This window comes from Maniola jurtina, chromosome 22, assembly GCF_905333055.1.
Source record: "Maniola jurtina chromosome 22, ilManJurt1.1, whole genome shotgun sequence".
Taxonomy (NCBI): Eukaryota; Metazoa; Arthropoda; class Insecta; order Lepidoptera; family Nymphalidae; genus Maniola; species Maniola jurtina.
The window spans coordinates 5678649-5684689 of record NC_060050.1 but is presented as its reverse complement, the minus strand read 5'-3'; positions in this window follow the sequence as shown (position 1 = coordinate 5684689).

Sequence of the window (6041 nt, the reverse complement as noted above, 5' to 3'; positions counted from 1 at the left end):
GGGATTCCATTAAAAACTATGAACTTTGTCGCATCACTGTACATAAATAGCTGATACAGCACAAGTATATGCTGTGAGTATATTATAGAAGAACGATCATTTTCTAGATACACTATCGACCACAAGTGAGTGGCTAAAGTGTGGAGATACCTACCTCAGCAAGTGAATGGTACAATTTAATCAAGCGCAGTGTCTCCTCCAATACGAGTAGATATATACTATCGAATAGGTATGACAAAAACTATGATTTCTATTGGTCTCTAAGTATTGGCACAAATGTAAGAATTAATGATTATTAGATAGCTATACTTTCAGAACATTATATTAGAATAATTATAACAACATCTGATAATAACTCCAGCTAAACCCTACGTTCTCTTAGTTGAGTTGTCTGTTAGAAACCCGCCGCATTATTATCCTAAAAAAACTCCTGCCATTTTGTTAGGTCTTCTCTACATACAATGAGGAACTATGAGGAATATGAGCAGAGAGAAAGAGAGAGATGGGTACCTACTTTGAGAGCCACTTAAACATGATATGACGAAGATATGCCTCATATTCGGGTAGGTATCTTTATAACGTTAGGTAATATTATTAGAATTGTACAGATGGATGTCTAAGGTATAGGGGTTGAATATATGAATAGCAAATCAAGCGTCCGGCTGCAAGCTCGGTTCAATATTGGTTAACCAGTGGAAAGGCAACAGCATCCCTCTGACATTTGATTTTATTAACACTGAACCTTGACGAAATTATGAGCAACGTGCAGGCTAGGTATATCTAATATTTGGGTCAAATTATTATTATTGACTAGGTAGTGCTCGCTATTTTGTCCGCGTGAATTTAGTTTGTTTAAATCCCGTCGGAACTCTTTGATTTTCCGGCATAAAAAGTAGCCTATGTCCGTCTTCAGGGTGAACATAACTGAGTAGGGTGAGTATTCAACTCATATTCAGCAAATACATTTCATTTCATTTCAAGTTATCTCTGTACCAAGCAAATGATGCCCGCGACTTCATTCGCACGGATTTAGTTTTTTTAATCTCGTCGTAACTCTTTGATTTTTCTGGGACAAAAATAGCCTATGACTTTTCACGCGATGCAAGCTATCACTGTACGTACCAAATTTCGTCAAAACCAGTTTGAGAGCTGCACTTAGGTACCTGCACAAGCCAGTTTGCGCAGTTAAGTGCATGCATGTGGATGGCAAGATGGTATCCCGCGCAGTTCCATAAACTGCTAAAGATTGGACTGCGCAGCTCTCGGTCTTGCCTGTTCAGTTTTAACTGCGCAAGCAAGACAGAGCGTGTAGCCGGAGAATTATGCGGTGCGTGATATTGCTGACGGACACGGACTATCCCGCACCGATGCGACGCACCATGGGAGGAGTATCGTCCGTAGTAGCGCAGACACGTCGTCCGAGCCTTGTGAGCGGTGCGTGGCTATCCGTGGTCGTCGGCCGTGCGTGATAATCAGCAGCATCAAGCACCGTGGGAAGCCGGTATTAGAGAGACAGTAAGCAGCAGCGCATCTGGAATTGTAGGCAGTTGCATGACTAAGGAAGATGCTGTGAATGGAGACACATTTACTTATTTGAACACAGTTAACACTGTAGAGTAAATTTAATGGTTAGGAATCAAAATAAAAACATTTTTTATTCAAATAAACTATTCAAGTGCTTTTGAATCGTCAAAGGAATTGTACAACTTGTTAGGAATGCCCTTCCCACTGAGAAGAACCAGCAACCAACTCTGCGGTGTGTCTATGTACACATAATATTACTTTTAGCTGTTTTCTCTTACACTGGTCTGTTAGATATACCTACATGGCAAAACACATATGGCTCACATTGGCAGAATGTTCGAGAGGCAAAACCATGGAAACTAAAAGCAAAACCTCATTATTGTTAAAATACTTCGAGTCCGGAAAATCCCTGTCGGAAACAACTGTACGGGTTTGTGGTTTGTTCGGAAGTTTACGTCGCCTGCGACAGATCGGAGGTAAGAACATTCTTAGTGGTCCTATGAACTACCGTAAAACGCCTGAAGGCCAGATAGATATACCTACACAAACCGTCCTTCCAACGCAACGGCTGAGTTCGCCTAACGTATAGTGAATAGTTTTCCATGTCTCGGAAAGCAAGTTAAAGTATCGGTTCCTGTTATTTACTCACATTCTAATCCTAATCCTAATTCTAATATTATTATAAATAAACTAGATGATGCCCACAGCTTCGCCCGCGTGGATTGGTCAGATCCCCGGCAGCATCAGGATTGAGGAGTTGGAATCAAAATTTTTTTTGGGACAATGTTGCAAAGTTCCTCTATCGATTAAAAAAATACGCAAATCGGTTCAGAAATCTCGGAGATATCAGTGTATAGGTAGAAAAACCAACAAACAACTGCTCCATTTTTTTAAGTCGGTTAAAAAAGTAGCCTATGTTACTCCTTGCATAATCCTCTACTTGTCTGTGAAAGTCCCATCAAAATAGGTTCAGCCATTTCGAAGATTAACCGTTCAAACAGACAGACACCTCAATTTTATTTATTAAAATAGATTTGAAAGTTTGGATTTTTGAAATTGTTACTCCTTCATGCTACAATGACCGAACCACGGTTCGGTTGAAAGGAATGGAGATAGATACCCTGAATTATCACATAGGTTAGACTACATTTAGTCACAACTGAAGTTGCGGGCGTCATCTAGTCTCAATAATTACTGTAAAAAGCGAAGAGTCAAAATCTCAGTCGAATTGTATGCGGAACGATCTGCGAACTCATTACATTACTATCCCAAGAAACCTCTTACCATAATGTGATTAATGGAAGGGGTCGCAAACCTCAGCAATGAACGACGCAGAGACAGAGAATGAATAGTTTTAACAAGTATTTAAAAAAAATTAAAAATAAAATTGAGGCGATGACATGGAAGGAAATATTTGCAATCTCAAGAAATGTTAGGCTATTTGAGGCAGTCATTTCGTAAAGAGGGGTCTCTCCGTCACTCGCTTCATACAAACGTAGTTCCTATTTCATTTGAATATCAAGCAACCAAAGACCATGTGCAAACATATTCTAGAAACTAATATATCTATGTCTGTGGTTTTCCAGATTTCTGTTAAAATATTCGGTTTCAAAGTTTCGCGATCTTAAAAATTTACATACAAATCTTTGAGCCCCTGTAATTTTAAAACTACATATTTTTAGAAAAATCTAAGACACCACAGGCACAGATATTAGTTTCTAGAATATGTCTGCAAAATTTCATGGACTTTGGATGCTTAATATTCAAATGAAATGGGAACTACGATTGTATGAAGCGAGTGACGGAGAGAACCCTGTTAAGGCATAAAGCGATCTGTATTCGTCAGGTCGTTAACTAGCCGCTACAAGTTGTAGACAAAGCCCTCCAGCGTCTGGCGTTGTCGGAAATTAATGTTAGAGCTTCTTTAATATTTGCCCTTAATTTATACAATATTATTATTATACTTACAAACCTTAAAGTCGATCGTTCTATTCCTAGAAAATGAATATTGACTCTGTAAGAAGAAAATTAGGGATTTGTACACATAATTAAAAGATAAAAGAGCCTGGGGATCATGATATTTTCTAACAAAAATATCAACTAAAACTTAACATTTCTCCTGAATCTTTTGAGCCTCTGGTTATTTTGTCTCGGATGCTTGTAGGCAACAAGTCCAAGTAACCCATCTTCAATGTTAAAATAGAATTTCCTGAAACGAGCTTACTAACCAAATTACCCAACTAACGTACGTACAACGCTTAATTCATCCAAGGTAGGTACAACGTTAAAGCACAGTTAACGGTTGTGTCTATGGCCTACGCTTTAGCTTTCTGTTTGTCGTCCAACGAGCCTACAAAAAATACAGTCCTCAAACAGACAGACAGAAGAACCTAGTGTTCCGCTGTAAGTATAATAGATACCAATAAGCTCGCGAGTCGCAACTCGCAATAAGCCGAACAAGGATGAATTGCTTACAAAAGTGTCTGTTTGTCGGTCTGTTTTCCTTTTGGTGAAATTTTGTAGGTACTGAGTGCAGAGATAGCTTTTGCATCCTGGGGACGAACATAGGCTATTTTTTGTCCCGAAAAATCAAAGAGTTCTCACGGGATTCATAAAAAACCTAAATCCACATAGACGAGTTACGGAATACGGGCGTCAACTATTTAAAATACTTAGTATAAATAAGTTCGTATGAAAATCTTTAAGCCCGTATAACTTTAAACTATACATTTTTACAAAAATGTGGAAAATCACAAATACAGATATTTATTTCTAGAACGTTTCTATACATTGAGTTTGATTGGTTAATATTCAGATGACAGCCAAACTACGTTGTATGGAGTGCGCTATTTCGCCTATTTACTTTTTATCCCGGAAAATCAAAGAGTTCCCACGGGATTTTTTAAAAACCTTAATCCTCGTGGACGAAGTTGCGGGCATCATCTAGTTACAAATGAGTAAACATCAAATAAAAAATACTGCAAAATTGCTTTCATGCGAATAGGATATTCCTTTGTTTATCGACGCGGTATAATTTGATCCGCTTTCCTTTTATTTTACAAATAGCCAGAGAGTTCTTAGGAAATGTTTAGGAAACTGATAAAAATTGAATGTTAGGTTAGCTGGATCTTCTGTATTGCCTAATTATGGCAAACTAAACCTACCAAATGATTCGTGGTGGGATCGCAGGTAGATTTATGAGAAACATGTATAGAATTTTAGTTTAAAAAAAAAGTAGAGTTCTTAATCAATTACTAGATAGGTACAAGATAGGTACCTACATATTAGATAATGCCAAAGAGCCACCTTACAAACATAAACATTCAGCGTTTATTAAACTCTTCCACAAAATTGCTACGGGTTGTCGGGACAAGAGTGAGTTTATGATGAATATAATGTTCATGCCGCAACTTAATTTACCTTTGTGGAGTTCATTTGCGTTTGGAAATTGCGCTGAAATATGAAGTTTCCAATTGCACTTAGAAATTTCCTTTTGTATAGTAAAATGAGTTGCGGTTCTAGTAACAACTTTTGATTTTTTTTTTTCTTCTCTGGTCTGGCTTTACACTGATTAGCCAATGTCAAGTGTGTAGTTATTTACAAGTTAGGAAAACTATATGTATAAGTATGGACTTCGTCTGTGCTGGCGCCCGCTGACATACACGCGGCGCCCCTTTAGAGCGCTTCTCAGTCAGTTCCTCGGTCAGTTCCACCACCAATAAACACCAGCGGGACACAAAAACCAGCCACTTCTAACAAAAAAACACTCCAAAAAGTCACAACACGCGCGCCAACAAACGCCACCACAGACAAAGTCACTTTTGATTTTTATCAATTATTAATATAAAAAAAAAAAAACCGGTCAAGTGCGAGTCGGACTCGCACACGAAGGGTTCCGTACCATAGTACAAGATATACCTAATACCTTAATCTAAAACTTTGCAAGTTAATAACGGTCTGATCCATCTATAATATGTGATTCAGTGAATGAAATTCTTTAACATATTTTAATTACACAGACAGACAGACAGACAACAAAGTGAACCTATAAGGGTTTCGTTTTTCCTTTTGAGGTACGGAACGCTAAAAATTGAAATCGATTCATTGGTCTTTGAGATAATGACGAATTTACATACATACATCAATATATATGAGTTGAATATACCTATAAACTCCTCTTTTTTCAAGTTCATTAAAATACATACATCTATAGTATACTATAAACGAACGTTCTTGCGCCACCAGAATTTAGCGGCTTCCTGCTACTCGTTTGATGTCGTCTGCCTACCTAGTGGGGAATCTGCTAACGCTGCACTTTTCGGTGCGACATCCTCCTTCCAGCACCTTGGGACCTCAACGTCTATTGGTTTTTCGAACATTCTTTTGGACACCACAAAATATCACACAACTGCAAATTAAAAAATAACACCCTCGACAAATGAAGGTTACAGTAACTAGAAAAGAGCTGGTAACTTTCAAACGGCTGAATTGATTTTCTTGGATTATAGCTAAGAACA